Here is a 20,619-nt window from a genome sequence, read left to right as displayed (position 1 = left end):
TCAATCACATATTCAGCTGCCTAACTCTTTTATAGCTGCTGTTTCCTATCTCTGGCTTAATGATCTTGAACCCTGACTCTGCTTTGCATTAGGAGAACTAGGAACACCTTGCCAAATCCCAATTCCAGTATTGCTTCAGTTTACATTCGTATCTTCTAGGGTAGACTATCTCTTCATTGCCCACAGGCATCTTTAGCTGTGAATGGCTCTGGGTCTGAGTCTTACATAATCAGATAAACCCCCTACTTTCTCTCTGCTTTTATTTCTGGTTTCTGTTCAGTTCTGTTCACTTCCAGGAATAGAGTTGTTGGGCTCTCGAGGTCAACTGTGAGGGCGTTTGAGTTAATAACCTCAGCAAGCCACTATACATTGATCTCTAGTCTCCTAGTGCACTCATATTTCTCTCCCTGGAATTAGAAACTCAGTTATCTGCCAGGGGACCTCTTCCCAGACAGTCTCTGATTTGAACTATCTGAGGACTCCTCATCAAGCTGCTATGGGAGACTAACAACCCACATAGCTCATGCTGTGTACTCCACTCTTGGTAAAGGGTGCGCATTCTTGCCAACCAATCAAACCAATATCTCAGTCATAGAAGATGAATGTCTCTTTGCTTATATCCTTGACGGGGAAAAATAGTTAATGTGATTCTCTCCTTCATAAAGGCTTCTATGCAGTAAGTGACTGGGATTAAATTATACAATCATGTCATCTATCTGTTTGAAAGCCTGTCACTCTTATGCTGCATTTGCCAACTTGTCCCTCTAGCAGAGGGACTCAATACTGTGAGAAGTGGGAAAGGGAGCATTATGATGCTGGGTAATATAATTCTAAATACCATCAAGGCCATAAAATGGGAAGTAAGTGATAAATAATTTATATTTATCAGAATGACTGAATCTTATTACAAGTTCAGCAATATGATATCCTCCCGTACAGCACAGGCACGGATGGGGAAAGAGATCAGAATTTCAATAGTTTGCTAGGGTTGGATTGAATTCCTGTTTAAAGCTCTATGAACCTGGTATAACCTCATGGTATTTTTTTCACCAGTCCCTGGAAAAGAGAGTGCTATTCTCATAACAAGAGAGGAAGCAAGTGGAGGAAAGAAATCTAATTCAACAAGATATTTGGAAAAGATAAGAAAATACAGCAATAAGCAAAAAAGCTAAAATGCTATTGTTGTTTCCATTCTTTTTTCCATTCCAACTCTACCCTTATTCTTAATTCATTTCCTCATTCATTCATTCACTTTCTTAAACACCTAGGGAGGGTAAGCTACTGTATTAGGAATTGTGGAAGATGAGACAATTAAGGATAGTTAGGATTCTCAGCTTCAGTAGCTTACACTCAAACACAGCACTCTGGAATAAACTTGGGAAGTACAACTCCAGCTTTCTAAAGGAAAATGAAGCATACGTCTGAGCTAAACAATAATAAATTATCTTCTTCTTCATCCTTCTATTTTGATGGTATCTGCCTAAATCAGACCTGTTCCCACCTGAAAAATTTTTCCCTGGGACCTAGTTTAAAATGCAAAAGCTCAAATCCACTTTCATTTCTCAAATTGTATAATCAGAGCAAAGTCATTTCTCAAATGATCAATTACACTTTGTCTAACACATTTTTTATGACGGAACCAACTATCCGAGAGGCATATGCTAGGACAACAAACTAATCTCTACATGCATGACCAAACTCCAGACTGACTTTTTTTGGCGGGATATAGCTCATATATGAGCACAGTGTAAGGTACATAGTTATTTTTAGTAAATACCTGATAATGTGCTCGATTAAAAATACCAACCTCTTTTTGCCTTTTCTGCTTAAGGGCCAGCGATCTGCTGTAAGCAAAGTGTTAGTGGTAGTTCAGCTGACTGAGCACTCTCCTGGCACCTGCCTATCTTTTCTTTTAGGGAAGGCTCCCAGAGTTTATTTTCTGGCCCCAAAGAGTTTATTCAATAAATTAACACTAAGATCATCATACCATTTTTGCAACATTTCTCCCCATCCCTGCCATAGCAAGCTGCACTTAAGAAATGACCCAGATGAGAAAACAGCGGCACCAGAGGGACACAGCAGCAGCCTCTAGCTACCAAGTTTCAGAGACAGCAAGCAGAGGTGCTGGGTTGGTCCCTTTTCTTCTAGCCATAACACTGAGGGCTTTGGGGAATATGAGAGAAGGAAGTGCCACTTCACCATTACAATGGCTGACAAATGTATCCCCTTCTCCTCCACACACATTCTACCTCATTCTCTCCCGTAGCCCAGCTGGAACAGAACCTCAGTGAGGCATTAGCAAGTGAACGAACAAATTTCAAATTTGCCCAAACGCACTAAGCTCTTTTGTGTCTCTGAGTCTGTTGTTGCACTGCTCCCTCTGCTCAGAATGACCTTTTCTTCCCCAACCCTCTCCTAATCCCAGAATACTACCTTACCTGTCAAACTCCAGTTCAGGAACCACCTCCCATGATCCTTTCTACATCTACTCCACCTTAGAGAAAATACTTTCTTCTGGTTAGTCTCCCATTGTTGCTTTAACAAGTTATCACACGCTTAATGACTTAAGACAACAAAAATTTATTACCTTAGAGTCTTGAGGGTCAGAACCTAAAATCAAGGTGTCAGCAGGACTGTGTTCCTTCTGGAGGCCGAAGGTGAGAATTTGTTGCCTTGCTTTCCCATCTTCTAGAGGCTGCCTGCATTTCCTGGCTCATGGCCCCTTCCTCAAATCACTCTAATATCTGCTTCCCTCACATTTCCCACCCTAAGACTGACTCTCCTTACTCCCCCTTTCCCTTATTAGGACCTTTTTGATTATATTGGGCCCACCTGGGTATTCCAGGATACTCTCCCCTTCTCCAGATCCTTAACTTAATCTCATCTGCAACATCCCTTTTGCATGTAAGGTAACCTACTCACAGGTTCTGTCGACTAAGACGTAGACATCTTTGGGGGTCCATTACTCTATCACTCCTCCAATTGAAGCCCCACTCTCCTGTTTCAAATGTCCATGTCAGCCACATAACACTCAGGTGCACTTTGTTTATAAAAGTCACCCCATCAAGCTATTGTCTCCCAGGAGGTAACTTGGGTCTCTTTTTTCTCCAGTGTCAAGAATTTTGCTGGTTTCTTAGCAGTTATTCATAAATCAAACTGAATGTTTGTGGAAAAGAAACTCAGAGAAGACAAAGAGTAAGGACAATTTAATTGTAAGGCTATTATTTGACAAGAAAATATAATAAACAAATTTTTGCATCTACATGGATGCCGAAACAAATGCTTGGAAGAACACAATCAAATTCAGTATTTTGGCATAATGTTTCATAGACAATCACAGAACAACAAAATCTAACAGGTCTAGATCAAGAGTCGGCAAACTACAAAAACTGCCTGTTTTTGTAAATAAAGTTTTATTGGAACACAGCTGTGTCCATTTGTTTACATTTTGGCCATGGCTGCTTTTGTGCACCAATGGCAGACTTGAGTAATCGCAACAGAGAATATATGCCCTGCAAGCCTAAAATATTTCGTATTTGGCCCTTTATATAAAACATTTGCTGACTCCTGGTCTAGATAATGAAGAAGATTAAATTACAATTTTGTTCCAGGCAGGTTAGATTCAGCTGAAACTCATATTCACATATTCAACTATCATGGTGGTTGAACACCCAAATATTTAGCTGGGCTCCCTGTTACCTATTAGATTAATAAACTGATACTCTACTTCAGTCAGGAAATTATAAAGCTGGCCAGCTGATGTATTCTGACTATCTTAATGATAGTTGAGATAAGATAGTGGTGTGACCAATTTCCTATGCAATGATCAAACTTCAAATTTCCTAACTCCTTCCTTATGAATGTGGACCAAATCATCCTGTCAATGCTTAACACTGGCACCCTTAGAAAATTGTTCAGGATGGCATTCAGGATGCATCAGTTCTTCTTCCTGCTTGCCTTTTCTGAATGTGTTCACAGACACTAGGGAGAAATAACCACTCAATTTTCTTTGATAAAAATTAACCTATTTGTAAGAGGAAATAAAATGAGGATGAGAAGAGAAGTCAGGAAGAAAAACATTTTTTCTAAAATATTATCTCTTAACAAAGATAGCTTTGTAGTTAAATAAAACAAAAGCGACTATTTGCAGTATTTGCATGAAGTTAGAACTTTTATCATATTTGGTCTGAGAGAAAATATTGGCCAAGTCATTTTTTCCATATCATTTTAAACAATGCTCTTTTTTTAATTTTGAAAAATGTAACATTGAACATCAGAAACCACTATTATAAAATTACTAACATTTAACCGAATTTCTAATTTTCAAGAATTGAAATTGTCTTGGGTCATAATTCCAGTTTTGCCACTTAACTTGCTGTGTGAACTATAAGTCACATAAATTTCCATGGCCACAATTTCCCCATATGTAAAATTATTATAATAATATGTTCCTCTCCTAATTCATAGCACTGCTGTTATGATAAAATGAGGTAATATTTGCAAATTTGTGCAAACACTATACAAGTGAAAGATATTACTATTATCTGATTACTGCCTTAATGTCTACCCAAATTGTCTATGATATTAAAAATATTATGGTCATAAACATATATAATAGTGCTCCATAGTTGACTATGAAATTCTCCTTGTGAATTTCATAGTTTAGATTTTATTTTGATGTAATAAACGAGTATAATTAACTTTTATTGTGCACATTATTTGTGGGAATGTTTTAACACGTTAAGTATAGCCATCTATCTCAGCAATACACAAGGATTACCAAACTGAGAAGTGCCATCTTTAAAAATGGGATGATTTCATTTGGAGATTTGAGTGGTTTTATTGCTCAGATTAATAAAATGTTGCTATTTAAAATGAAACTGTTTTCTTTTCAGCACTTCATATTTTTGCTTGGTTAAAGAAACAGCAGTAACGTGATTAGATGTCAGTAATTAAATATCTTTGTAGAACAGTATCTTAATAGCATATATTTAGAACACAGCCATAGCAAAAACATTCAATTACATAGATACAGCTTTAATATTTAACAGCTTGTTTCTTAACTACCAACCTTCTGGTGAGCTGATGTTGACTATGTATAAAGGAAAGCAAGCAGCTTAGTGTCAAATTAAGGGAAGTGGAATATATTATAATGGTACTTTTTATGTTTTGCTATTCTCGGATTCAGCCAAGTACAATGTTTTTATTTAATACATTTAACTATCGATTCATCTCTCTTATTTTTAGCAACAGGAGCCTTCAATTTTCTCTAAACACAATGAAGCTTTATCTAGGGACCAAAGGAGAAAAAAAATTCACTTAACTTATGCGTTATGGGGAAACAAACATGTGTAAGAGGCAATGCGCATTAACCCGGGGCCCAATAAAATTCCCGGAAAATAAAACACTGAAACCACTGGGAAGGAATCTCAGGAAGTGGAGAAAAAATGGCCTTATACTTCTCACTTAGAGATGGGAATAAAGGAAGCCAGGCTCCAGTCAGAAGCCTCTGCTTCTTCTTTTACCTGATGTTAAGTATGAGTTTGTGAATAAATGGAGTCATTCCTAATTTATTTATGATGCATTTTGTTTTTGAAAAGAACTTAGCATTTTCCCCAAATTTTGATTTTGATTCCAGTTTCACACTTACTGTAAGTCAGGACTCAGTTCTTTTTAGTAAAAACTAAAGAACTACCCATTCACTATAAGAAGTAGGGTGATCCTCAATAATCCATGAGAGTAGAGACGTGATTCATACTCTTTCTACGTCCCCAGAGCAATAATGACCAGGATGGTTCGGAGAGGAAGATGCCCATCAAATACTGATTCATTTCTCTGATTGGGTAGCATAAGCCCATCTGTCAGATAGAGAAAGCATAACTGAGTTTGAAGCTAAACCATTAGGTTCAAACTGCCATCACTTACTGCCTTGTGACCCTGGGTAAGTTGCTAACTATCCAAATCGCAGTCTCTTACCTGGGAAATGAGAGCTAATAATTACCTATTTTTTGGAAATGTCAGCATGTCTAAGCCTAGTATGCAATTAGTGTTCAATAAATATTAGAAGAACAATTAGAAGTGAAACGTTGCTAGAGAAAATTCCAGCAAAAGGGAAAAGTTCTGTGGAGAGAGACTCCCTGTTTGGACTAGAGCAAATCTTTTGTGGGCAAGGCACGTAGGAAGGAGCTATAGAGAGAGGTGACTTTTACAGTCGTTGCACAGAAGAGCGAATAAGACAATACTGCACCCCCAGGTTCTGGATCCCTCGTATCAGTTACCGTTCTTGGAACAGTTACCTGGAAGTGAGAAGGGTTTGACTTAAGTGCAGTGTCCTTCCTCTTGACCTTTGATTTTTAAAATACGGTTCATGGCTTCTGGCCTTTTGAACTTAATTATGATGACAATAACAATGCATGTAGATCTGGAGCAGACTACATCCTTTGCACGCTAACAAGTGGGCACAATCCTCATTACTCTGTTTATTAGGGAGCGCTGGATAAATATTTGTGGATAGCTGATCTTTCTGATAATCTTGCAGCTATTCTGCACCATTATCTGCCAAGCATCAAGTACCTTGTACAGACAGGGGGGAGGCCAGAGGGGCAGCTCGCATTACTTCTGGCAAATGAGGACACAGAGGCCCCCAGTGAGATGCTGCTGAGTGACTCCGCTTTGTGAAGGCAGCAGGTTGTCAGAGGAAAGATGAGCAATGCAGCTAAGAACCGCTCCCCTCCGTCCTTCTGCTCTATTCTCTATCCAAGATCATAATCAATATCCTTTAGCACTGAATGGCCTATCAATGGCTGAAATGGAAAAAAAAAAATACTTTATTTCTGATTCATCTTTCAAGACCTCCAGAGGAGGGGATTTTGATAAGATGGTAAACATTCTCCAGGCTGTGGAACCAAGAGAGGACAAACACTGTCTTGTTCAATCTGTTAGGAGGGAACGAAAGCTCTGCTGTGGAAGCAATATTTCTATAAAATCTTCCCTGATCTTTTCCACCAGGGTCTGCCCAGCTTAAAAGCCACGCTATTTAAAAAGAAAGAAGAGCGGGTATTGCTACGAATAATGTGAACATGTAAAGGAAAATCACGGGAGAATAAGTCTGAGAGATAGTGTGAAAATGCCTTTTCATATTCGACATAGAAGAAAGCTTATCTTCAAAAAAAAAAAGTCTGATGAATATATGAGCTGCTAATACTCTGCTATATCTAAGATTCCATCTTGGAGGGAAAAGGAATGATTTCATTGTGGTATTTTGAAAAGAAACCTACAGAGAACGAAGAGGCAGTGTCTCCACTTAAAGATTGGATGGTGTGATGCCACATTCTGAGAAGTTGTCTCCTGTCACCAGCCATAATAGCATCCCAAATTTTATAGGATTTGACACAAACAGAGGCGAGGTTGCAGAGAAGGCACTTTTTTTTTTAACCTGTGGTTTAAAAACAATGGGAAGAGTGAAGATGTTCCCCTGAGCACAGACAAATCAGAGTGCTATTTTTAAGTTCATAGTTACTTCAGAGTTACTAGGGCCCAAGAACATGGAGAGAAGAGAGATTACTAAAGACTTTGCATCTACAGCATAACAGCAAATTAGCTATCAACCCATCAGAAACGAACAAGCGGAACACTGCTTCATTCATTTTGAAATAATTTAAATCCAACTCATTGAACATAATTAAGTGAACACTGTTAGCCCCACAAAGAAAAATCAGTGCAGTGAAAAGGACCATGTTGGAGCAATATTCTCCCACTCTGACACCTCCAAATCACCCTAGCCAGGAGTTTTTCATTATTAACATTTTAGGCCAGATAATTCTTTGTTGTGGGGCTATCCTGTGTGTTGTAGGATGTTTACCAGCATCCTACAACACATCCTAGGATGTTTATTGGGATAAAACATAGACCAAAGGAACAGAATAAAGAGCCCAGAAATAAACTAGATTATACAATCAACTGATCTTTGACAAATGTGTCATAAATACACAATGGGGAAAGGATAGCATCTTCAACAGTGGCCTCTAACCACTAGATGCCAGTAGCGCCCCCACCCACAATGTCTCTAGACACCGCCACATGTTCGGGGCGGGGTAGGGGGTGGGGTGGGAAGGGACATGCAAAATCACCCCAGTTGAAAACCAATGCCCTAAACGCTGTCTTGCTTTTCACTGATCGGTAGTCTACAGTCCACTCAGATATCCCCTAAGACTTATCTGACATCACCATCAATTCTCAAATATCTCAGGCCTCATTTCAAAATGTGCTAACCCAGCCTATCCTTAGCTAATCACCCTTTATTTCCTCTGAGATGGTCCTCGCACAGACCACTTTTCTTTCTTAGGCCCTGGGCTGCCAGCTCCACCAAACTGTTTTAAGGCCTCTAATGAGCACTCGTTGCACAGTTGGCGAGCCCTCAGTTCAAATCCTGCCTTTGGCACTTAGAAGCTGTGAGACCCTTAGGCAAGTCATTTTCTTTTCTGAGTTTTGGCTACTTATATGAAAAAAAAAAAGAATAATTATCTACCCTATAGCAATGTTCTTGATTAAATGATCTTATGTAAAGCTCTTATCAGCATCTGGAGGTACTTATTTCATGACAGCTTATAAAATTGGAAACTTACGGCTTAGACACAAAGAAATAATCTGAGGGTAGTAACAGGATGCCAGTTGGAGCAGAAATAGTATTTGATCAACTAGGACAAGATTCAAAATCAGCAGTGCTGAGAATGAAGGAACAGTCAGGGAAGAAAGGCAGGAATGCAAGTGGATACAGAGCATGTGGCCATTTGCAAGCAGCGTAATGATTATGATGGTCAGGGCCAGGAAATATCAAATTATTGTGTACAAAGATGGAAATATAAATAGCTGGCATTGAGAGAAAACACTATGTGTGCCTAAAATAGACAAAATGAATCAAGGAGTAGATTGATGATCAATCATTTTTTTGTTTCATTGTATTTCACTAGCCAACTATTTTCATCTCACTGATTTTCTTGCTAATTTGGACAGGGTCACCTGTTTGTAAAAGAACTCCCTATTTCCTTTAGATTAATTTTTACCTGCTTAGTGTTTCTCTGATGGGTTCATGACTCCAAAATCAAAACATAGTATTAATGAAATATAACATTTCTATAACACCTATTTTTGTAATACATGCAGAAAAAAGGGGAGGGGACCTGAAAATATGTCGGTTACATATAAAGTCATTCTAGGCTATATTCTTAAAGGAAAGGTAAGCATTAAAAACCCAACAAGTTTATAGAATTCGATTTCAGACAAATAATACAAAAGGCATTACACTGTTAAATCCATTTCTAAAATGGATTTCTTTATGGTTAGGATTGTACACTAACGATAATTAGGTAGGGTTTGAAGATAAATGCATTTACAATCTTCCCTTTAAATTCAATATTAGTATAAAATTTCTTTGTTGCTTAATTAGGGGCTGAGATGGTAGGCCAATATATCCTTTAATGTAACAACAGTCATGAGAGAAATTATTGAACAGCATCAAAATAATAAACCAGTAGCTGACAGTTGCATTTTTCCATCAGATGCATTCCTAATAGCTTTACACAATCACTATTAGACCAAGCCACGCTGAGGAGTGTCAGGAAAATTAAAACAGACAGGCACCTCTTTAAGGCACTTGGTACAATTTAGTTTGACTTAATAGGGTCTTTCTCTGGGAGTCTGAAGAGACGTACAAGCAGTTCCACCAAAATTTTCAGATCTTATTTGTGTTACAAACGTCAGCTGCTTTTGATCATGTTGATCATGGGGTCGTTTAATTTGACTTATACATAAGGTTGGGCTCCTACAAGATACTGTCTTGGTTTTCTATGCATTAAATGTTTCTCTGCTTTCATTTCAGTTTAAACAAATGTGCATCTGGTAATAACCCACTGAATTATGAGGTCCTTCAAGTCAGTATTCCGTGCACATCTTTGCAGCCACGTCTCTTCCATTGCTTTGTCTCTCTCTGTATCCATTTTTAAGTGTCATGTATGTTATCTCCGTTATATCCAGTTTTATCACTCTATTTTCAAGCAACTACAGAAAAAAAAGCAACTATAAAAATTACAAATGGAGACAACTTATTTTCCATCTTAATAGAAGAGAAGTCCTTTAAATTTTATTTTCAAATGCTACCTCTGCTTTAAATGTTTAGAACAATGATGAATTTCACTTTTATGGCATTGTCTATTCCATTTTTGAAAACAGTTTAGGGTGCATATCTAGACTGTGAAACTTTCCATAGCAACAAGATATAAGAAAGGACATGGCTTTCTTTTACATTTTCTAGGATAAACGGCTGTGAGCTAACTTCAATTTTTGCCTGTTAAATGCATTTCTGCAACATTCACAGATAGGACAAACCTTAAACTTTATTGTGTGTACCTCAGAACCAACTGAGTAAATTATTTCTATTTTCTAACTATATTTTTAATTATCACCAGTGTTAGATAGTGAATTTCAAGGAAGTAAATTTCTTGTACTATGTACTCACATGAGAAATGACATCATTTTCTTTTTATATGATCTGGCAGATAGAGAAGTTAGATGTGTGTTTAAGGAAGCTGATCTCTCTCACACACACACATATACACACACATGCACACACACGGTTATACGACCTCTAGGATCTGAAAAGTCACTCATCTACTAGCAGGAAACTCCTGCTTTCAATAGCGTGGCCAAGAAATCCAGACTCAACATTCACACAACCTGGTGTTCTCTGGAAGAATAGTTCTTGCCAAGCAAGGCCTGGATAATGATATTTAAAAATGAATAATGGCATTCATGATCACGGAGATGGGGAAGAGTAAGCCCTAATTTTTAATATTTGCAAATAAAAGGAATTTGCGTTATTCAAATGTAAGGAACTAGTAATATCTCTAGAGGGTGATGCTTTGGAAATCTGGCACCAAATTTTTCTGTTTGCAGAAATGCATAGCTCTCACAATCCGTGTTTATACCATTCTAGTTTACTTTAGCAAAGGTACCTGTTACATATTTGTTGATGTTCTCTTACCTTGTGTTGTTGATGCTGTTTTGGTTTTATGTGAAGAACTACCAGGCACGGGGTTCTGTTTCATGTTTCTCATGAAACATCTATTTACTTAAACACGAATGTCTGTAAAGAAATAGAGAAAGGGTATGGAAACACGCACACAAGAGGAGAAAAATTTACTGGACGTTAAGATATGCACATTCTCAATTGATTTTTAATTGTTTTTATTAAAAACTACATAGATATAAAAGAATAATTATGACGTGTCTATAAAATATGATGAATTACTATAACATTGACAACCATGTGCCCACTGTCTAGGACAAGAAATATAGTATTTTGGGCACCTTTGAGGAATCCTATGTGTCACTCCAAGATGTCATATTGCCCCTCTCTGGAGAAAAGCACTACCCTGAATTTTGGCTTTATCATTCCTTTGCTTCTCCTTGTAGTTTTGCACATATGTCGATAGCTTCAAACAATGTGTAGTTTAGAGTTGAATGTTTTGAGTTGATATAAATGGACTCACCGTCTGGATTCTTCTGCAACCTGATTTTTTCACTCGATATTATTTTCTGAAATGCATCCAACTTCGTGTGTGTAGCTATATTTTATTCTTTTTCACTACTGTATAGTATTGTTACATTATTTAATTTTAAAAAACGTAAAAGGAAAATTGGCTGTAAAACAACATACATCTTCAGAATCTGTTGTTTAAGAGAACTTCTGTCTTCATTTCCGTTTTAGCCTTTAACTCAACTTTATGCTTCCCTGGAGTAAAAGAGAGAGACACTATTCATTAGTGCTCAGGGGGAATTTAGAGATGACTTTGCTCAATTATCTCACCTCGTGTATGAGGTACCTGAAACCCAGGTAAATGAAGGGATTCATCCAAGATTACACAATTGTTGGGTCTTCGGGCATCCAGTCCTTGTTGTCATTTCAAACCTCCTCAGAAGAAAGAAGGGCTTACTTCTTGTATCTTCTCTTTTCTTCAGGAATAATTCATCAAGGTACTAAGAGAGGGTCTGTGTCTAGACTCACTTCAAAATGACCACAGGTCCTGATTTTTAGGAAAAAATACAAGGACTTGATTGTAGAATGCATGTTCATACTTTCTTAACTTCTTGTTTCATTCTCTGTCATCTAGAAAATAGGTTCTTTGTGGATTGCAAAGTTTTCTTTTCCCATTTAGAACAAAAGAAACTAGTGAGAAAAGTAAGTTAAAAATACTAAGTAGTTCTCAAACTTCAGTATGCCCAAGAATATTCTGGAAATTCTGATTTTGAGGCGACACTCTCAGAAACACTGATGTAGAAAGACTATGGCAGAATCCAGGAAACTTCACATTTAACAAGCACTCATATGATTGACACCATCACCCAGGAGCCCCCTTGAGAAAATATAAAAAGGAATTATATTCTTTATATTCATTATATTGTTATTTATTTTATAACTGGAAATTTGAAATTTGTACCTTTTGACCCCTTCACCCGTTTTGCCTCCCCACACACACACCCTCCCCATCCTCACCTCTGGCAATCACCAATCTGTTCTCTGTATATATGAGCCCTTTTTTCTTTTTTAATTCCACATATAAGTGAGATCATACAGTATTTGTCTTTGTCTGACTTATTTCACTTAGCATAATGCCCTGAAGGTCCATCCATGTTGTCACAGATGGCAAGATTTCCTTCTTTTTTATGGCTGAATTAAATTTCATTATATATGTATATATAATGTATATATATATACACACACCACATTTTCTTTATCCATTCATCCATCAGTGGACACTTCAGTTGTTTCCATGTCTCAGCTATTGTAAATAATGCTGCAATAAACATGAGGGTGCATATACCTTTCCAAGTTAGTGTTTTTATTTTCTTTGGCTAAATGCCCAGAAGTGGAATTGTTGGATCATATGGTAGTTCTATTTTTAATTTCTTGATGAACTCCATACTGTTTTCCACAATGACTGTGCCAATTTACATTCCCATCAACAGTGCACGACGGTTCTTTTTTCTCCACATCCTCATCAACACTTACCATTTCTTGTCTTTTTAATAATAGCCATTTAATAATAGCCAGGTGTGAGGTCATATCTCCTTGTGGTTTTGATTTGCATTTCCCTGATGATTAGTGATGTTGAGCACCTTTTCAGGTACCCATTGGCTATCTGTGTGTCTTCTTTGGAAAGATGTCTATTCAGGTGCTGTGCCCATTTTTTAATTGGATTTCATTTTTTAAATTTTTTGCTTTTGTTTTTGCTACTGAATTGTGTGAGTTCTTTCTATATCTTGGATATTAGCCCCTTATCAGATGTATGATTTGCAAATATCTTCTCCCATTCTGTATGTTGCCTTTTCATTTTGCTGATGGTTTTCTTTGCTATACACACGGTTTTTAGTTTGATGTAGTCCCACATGCTTATTTTTATTTTTGTTGCCTTTGCTTTTAATGTCAGATCCAAAAGATCATCACCAAGATCCATATCAAGAAGTTTACTGCCTATATTTTCTTTTAGCAGTTTTATTGTTTCAGGTCTTACATTCAAGTCTTTAATCTATTTTAAGTTAATTTTGGTGTATGGTGTAAGATAGTGGTCTAGTTTCATTCTTTTACACGTGGCTGTCCAGTTTCCCCAACACCATTTATTGAAGAGACTGTCCTTTTCCCACTGCATATTCTTAGCTCCTTTGTTGTAAATTAATTGACCATTTACACATAGGTTTATTTCTGTGGTCTCTCTTCTGTCCCATTCATCTATGTATCTGTTTCTATGCCATTACCATACTGTTTTGATTACTATAGCTTTGAAATATAGTTTGAAATCAGGAAGCATTCATTGATTTGTGGATATTCAACCATCCTGACATCCACAGAATAAATTCCACTTGATCATGGTTATGAACCTTTTAATTTATTGTTGATTTCTATTTGCTAATCTTTTGTTGAGGATTTTTGCATCTATGTTCATCAGGGATATTGGCCTGTAATTTCTTTCCTGTGGTGTCCTTGTCTGGTTTTGGTATCAGGATAACGCTGACCTTGTAAAATGAGTTTGGAAGTGTTCCCTCCTCTTCTATTTTTTGAAAGAGTCTGAGAAGGCTTGGTATTAATTCTTCTTTAAATGTTTGTTAGAGTTCACCAGTGAAGCCGTGTGGTCCTGGACTTCTGTTTATTGGGAGGTTTTAGATTATTGATTCAATCTCCTTACAAGTAATTGGTCTGTTCAGATTTTCTATTTCTTCATGATTCAGTCTTGGTAAGTTCTTTGTTTCCAGGAATTTATCCATTTCTACTAGGTTGTCAAATTTGTTGACATATAATTGTTCATAGTTGTCTCTTACGATCCTTCGCATTTCTGTGGTAACAGTGGTAACATCTCTCATTTCTGATTTTATGTGAGTCCTCTTTTTTTTTTCTTGGTGAGTCTAGATAAGGGTTTGTCAATTTTATTTATCTTTCCAAAGAACCAACTCTTAGTTTCATTAATCTTTTCTATTGTCTTTTTAGTCTCCATTTCATTTATTTCCTCTGATCTTTATTATTTCTTTCCTTCTACTAACTTTGGACTTCATTTGCCCTTCTTTTCCTAGTTCCTTGAGGTATAAGTTAGGTTGTTTATTTGAGGTTTTTTTGGTTCTTGATGTAGGCATTTATCAATATGAACTGTCCTCTTAGAACTGCTTTTGCTGTATCCCATATGTTTTGGTATGTTGTATTTCCACTTGTCTTAAGGTATTTTTTTATTTCTCTTTGATTTCTTCTTTGGCCCATTGGTTGTTCAGTAGCATGTTGTTTAATCTCCACATATTTGTGAATTTTCCAGTTTTCTTCTTGTAATTGATTTCTAATGTCTTGCCACTGTGGTCAGAAAGGATGCTTGATGTGATTTCAGACTTCTTAAATTTATTAAGACTTGTTTTGTGGCCTAACATATCATCTATCCTGGAGAATTCCATGTGTACTTGAGAAGAATGTGTATTCTGTTGCTTTTGGATGGACTGTTCTGTATCTACCTGTTAAGTCTATCTGATCTAATGTGTCATTTAAGGCTAATGTTTCCTTATTGGTTTTCTGTCTGGATGATCTATCCATTGATGTAACTGGGTAATAAAGTCGTTTACTATCACTGTATTGCTATCTCTTTCTCCCTGTATGTCTGTTTATATTTGCTTTATATATTTAAGTGCTCCTACGTTGGGTGCATAAATATTTACAAATGTGATATCCTCTTGTTGGATTGACCCTTTTATCATCGTGTAATGACCTTGTCTTCTACTACAGTCTTTGTTTTAAAGTCTATTTTTTTCTGATATAAGTACAACTACCCCAGCTTTTTTTGGCTTGCTTGGAATATCTTTTTCCACAGCTTTTATTTCAGTCTGTGTGTGGCCTTACATCTGAAGTGAGTCTTGTAGTCAGCATATAGATGGGTCTTGTTTTTTATTCATTCAGCCACTCAATCTCTTTTGATTGGAGAATTTAGTATATTAACATTTAAAGTAATTATTGACAGGTATGTGCTTATTGCCATTTTGTTAATTGTTTTCTGGCTGTTTTGTGGTTCCTCTCTGTTCCTTTCTTCTCTTGCCCTCTTACTTTGTGGTTTAATGACTTTCTTTAGTGCTATGCTTAGATTCTTTTCTCTTTCTCTTTTGTATTTATACTACAGGTTTTTAATTCGTTGTTATCATGAGGCTTACATATAACAATTCATATTTGTAACAGCCTATTTTAAAGTGATAACAACTTAAGTATGATCCTAACCTAAAGCTCTACATTTTTACTCTACCCCCTATGTTTTATGTTTTTGATGTCACATTTTACATCTTTTTATCTTGTGTACCCCTTAACTAATTATTGTAGTTATAGTTATATTTACTAATTTTGCTTTTAATCTTCACACTAGTTATATAAGTAATTAATCCACTACCTTTACTATATATTAATCTTTACCACTGAGATTTATATTTTCATATGTTTACTTGTTACTAATTAGTGGCCTCTCTTTTCAGCTTAAGGAAGTCCCTTTAACATTTCCTGTAAGGCTGTTTTAGTGGTGATGAACTCCTTTAAGCTTTTGCTTGTCTGGAAAACTCTTTATTGCGTCTTCAATTCTGAATGATATCTTTGTCTTGTAGAGTGTTCTTGGTTGGAAGTTTTTCTATCAGCACTTTGAACATATTATTCCACTTCATTCTGGTCTGCCAAGTTTCTGCTGAAAAATCTGCTGATAGCCTTATGGGGATTTTCTTGTACACAACATTGCTTTTCTCTAGCCACTTTTAAGATTGTCTCCTTGTCCTTACCTTTTGACATTTTAATTACAATGTGTCTTGGTGTGGGTTTCTTTGGGTTCATCTTTTTGGATCTGGATGTCTATTTCCTTCCCTAGGTTAGGGAGCTTTCAGCCATTATTTCTGCAAATAATTTTTCTGCCCTTTTTTCTCTGTCTTCTCCTTCTGGGACCCCTCTAATGTGAATGTTAGGATGCTTGATGGTGTCCCATAAGTCCCTTAAGCTATCTTCACGTTTTTTCATTCTTTTTTGTTTTTCCACTCTGATTGGGTGAGTTCCACTGCTCTGTCTCAATCCTTTCTTCTGCTGCATCTAGTCTGCCATTGAAGCCCTCTAGTGTATTTTTCAGTTCAATTATTGTATTCTTCAGCTCCATGACTTCTATTTTGTACTTTCTTATAATTTCTATCTGTTTGTTGAAGTTCTCATTATGTTCATCCATTCTTCTCCTGAGTTCAGTGAGCATCTTTATGACCATTACCTTGAATTATTTATCAGTAAATTACTTATCTCTGTTTCAGTAAGGTTTTTCTCTGAGTTTTTATCTTGTGTTTTTGTTTGGAACACATTACTTTGTTTCTTCATTTTCCTTCACTCTCTGAGTTGGTTTCTATGCATTAGATAAAACAGCCACTTCTCCCCATCTTGAGGGAGTGGCCCTGTGTAGGGGATGATCATTATTCAACTCTGACCTAGTTTGCTGTCTCTCAAACATTTGTGATTGTCCAAGCAACCTATTTTATTGTTAATGACTCCCAGTAGTTGAGGGTGTACCAAGACCTGTCAGTGTCCCAAAGGGTAGTATCTCAATCAGCCCCTAGATTCAGTCCATTTGGAAGCCAGACCCTCAAGCAGCAGCTTTTAAAGTATGCAAGTATATACAGTCTTATGGGACTGCAAGCCTCTCTGATCACCAGTGCCAGGCAATCTAGACGTGTCTCCTGGGTGGCAGTCACAAAAATTAAGGCTCCAGATGAGTATATAAGCTGCTGTCTGTGAGATACCAGTGAGCCATAGTGTGGCAGAGGGAGAGTGCAAAAGATGACGTACACTGGCCTATATTTCCTGAAAGCACATCCATAGGCTCCTAGATGTGTGCCAAACTGGAAGCCTGCCCCTAATGCTGACACTCTAGGACAAGCAAATAGGCCTCTTTCAGAGAAACACTGGGGTGTGTTCCTGACTGCTGTCTGTGCAGTGCCCTGGGGGGTGATAGCCTACTGAGAACTATCTCTCTGATTGTTACTGTCCCATGGGACCTAGGAATGCAAGCCTCCCTGGCCAACAGAGCCAGGCAATCAAGGGGCATGCCCTAGGTGGCAGGTGCAAAGACCAGGGCACCAGAAGGAAAAACTGGGGCGGGAGATGTGTATGAAAGCTCCCCTCTGAGAGATACTGGTGCTCTGGAGCACAGCAGAGGAAGAGCACAAAGATGGCACCCACCAATCTCCATCCCCCGGGAGCACCCCAGCAGGGCCCCAAAGGTGTGTCAAACCAGATGCCTACCCTTCAGGTTCATGCTTTAAGAAAAACAAATGAGCCTTTCCCACACAAGGTCAGGGTGTGCCTCAAAAGGCTGCTTCTACTCTGGGCCCTGAGGCAGATAAGTCTGAGCACAGGAGCCCTATAGCCTGTGGGTCTCATGGATGTGAGTCCCATTGATTTTCAAAGCTAGATGTTTTCAGTGCTCATTTCTCAGGTGCAGGTCTTAAAAGTTGGGGGTTTCTGATGTGGGGTTCAAACTCTTCACTCCTTAGGGAGAATTTCCAGGTTTTGAGTTCCCTCCCAGCTGGGGGCCACCATCCTGGGGGTGGGGTCTATGGGGTGATTGTGTCCTGGGCTCTCTTACCTGCTTCAATGTATGTCTTCTCTCATTCACTCAATGCATAGGAGCCACTAAGCCAGTTTTTAAGTTTTTGTCAGAGGAAATTTTTTCATGTGTAACTGTAGATTCAGCGTGTTCATGGGAATAGGCGAATTCAGGATCCTCTTATGTCACCATCTTGAACCAGAACCCCTCTTAAAAGCTATTATTTCAATGGCGGCAAAGCAAGTCTTCTGATAAGATTTTTAAAAGAAAATCATTCAACATCAGAGCATACCACTCTTGCAGCACAGTTATACTTCTCACACAGCACAATATGAATTACCTGTGTAGTTGCTGCTAATTGTTTTTGCCTTCTGTTTCATGTTGGTTTTGGCTACCACTATCTGGACCTTTTCCTAACTTGGATAATACTCATCATGTGGGCATTGTTAGGAAGTAAAGCCTACCTCCTACTATGGAAGCACAAAACACCAAATATTCACTTTCACCACCTCTCTTGTAACTAGGCATTTGTTCATAAGTATTCCCGATCTGTCAATACACAAACTCTTGAGTTTGAATTAGGAGCTAATGACTCAAATCCTTTGTTGGCAGAGGTAGCAACATCCAATTTTCAGAGGTAATAATAGCATATTTTTGTTGGTAGTGTTATTGAGTCAATTCCAACTCCTAGCAACCCTGTGGACAGCAGAGCGGAACCCTGCCTTGTCTTTTTGCACCATCCTCTCACTTTCCAGCGCTCTATCAGACAATGCTCCACTGCTATTCACAGGGTTTTCATGGCCAATTTTTTTGGAAGTGGGCAGCCAGGTCCTTCTTCCTACTCTGTCTAGTCTAGAAGCTCTGCTGAAACCTGTCCACCATGGGTGACCCTGCTGATATTTGAAATACCAGTGGCATAGCATTCAGCACCACAGCAAGAGACACCCACCACAATGTGACAACTGACAGATGGGTGATGTGGTTCCCTGACCAGGAAACAAACCTGGGCTGTGGTGGTGAGAGTGCTAAATCTTAACCACTAGACCACCAGGGCAGACAGATTAGACCTGCATATATACAAATTTAAGAGTAACATGAATCAATAATGCAAAATTTTCCTCCCATACCATGTGCAACTATAGCAAATACCACATTAATTCATGGGTATCTTCAGGGCCACAAATTAGAATGTGAAAAGAGACAGGAAAATAGATGTTCAGCATTGCTAAGAAATGTTATTTCCCAATGCAAGACTATGTTGCACCGATAGTATCTGAGATGGACTATACAAGTAATTTCTCTCTTCTCATACCTAAGTTATTTTGCTGCCCAAATTCTCCTTGTTCTCTGAAGCAGTGTCCCTCTCTCATGTTGGCAGTGGGCACCACCTGCAAACATTCACACCATTGGGAATAGTCGTCTTGTTTCAAGGACGTAGAGCAAGAGATGTGGAGAAGTGTTTTCCCAAGGCCTGAACAGTGTTGGTTTCAAGAACGGATGTTTATGATTACGAGTCATGCAGTGCCAGAACTGAGTGCCAGATCCCAAATGTCAGGGATGCCTATACGTTCTTTAGTGTGTATGTATATGTGTGTGTAGTACGGGGCCCTCTAATACATAGGACCCAGGCAGGGACCGCTCTGCCCTAGATTTAAGGGCAGCACTCCCCACAGCAGCATTGAGAGGAGGGCAGTGGTGACATAAGTGGCTGCTTGCCTGAGGAGCAGCAGTGACTGCAATGACTTTCCCAGACTGGTTCTGTGGTCCTGCATGTTGCTTAGGCTCCTTTTGCCCCTTATATATGGTCTTATTCCCCTACCTTCCTGACATTCCTTGTTATTGGATATCTATTCATAAAATGGACACTTTACTACTTAAATTCATCAGGGTCCATAACCCATCCCAATATTCCATAGACACCACAGGCACAATTGAATTTGCTGGATCATAAGGTCCAAGTGACAGAATGACTTGTACTGAGGATCAGCTAGAAAGTTTCTCTTTCTTTCTCCTCCTGGTAAAGAGGTGTGGAGAAATAAAACTTCCCTGGAATTTTTCAGAGTTTCTGTAAAAATCCCTAGCCTCCTAAGAATCCTCAGATACCAAGAGAATTTGATCTGTAGCCATTTGTCTAGCTAATTGCTCTGATCCAAAGGGCACTAACTTTTCCTTTCTCTTGAAGTGGACATAATAGTTACAGTCCAAGTATGTCCCTAGGCTAAGCCCAAGGTGTCTAGAAGACGGAGTGCTATCTCCCTAGAGATTTGCATTACAAAGAGTGATGACTCCAGGAACTTAGGGAGTTCTCAAGGTCACAAAAGCAGAGGTTCTCAGGGCTACCAGGCTCCTGGAAAGATTATTCACATACAAAAGGAGTAAGGAGGAGACCCTTTCTGGTAGGGAGAGAACAGCTGTCTTCCAACCCCTGATAAACAGGGAAAAGTCAGTTTCCTCATTTCTAGCCTACTCCTGTAGGACAACTGAT

The sequence above is a fragment of the Equus asinus genome, chromosome 29 (genome assembly GCF_041296235.1).
Source record: "Equus asinus isolate D_3611 breed Donkey chromosome 29, EquAss-T2T_v2, whole genome shotgun sequence".
NCBI lineage: Eukaryota > Metazoa > Chordata > Mammalia > Perissodactyla > Equidae > Equus > Equus asinus.
Note: the sequence above shows the minus strand (reverse complement) of the source record.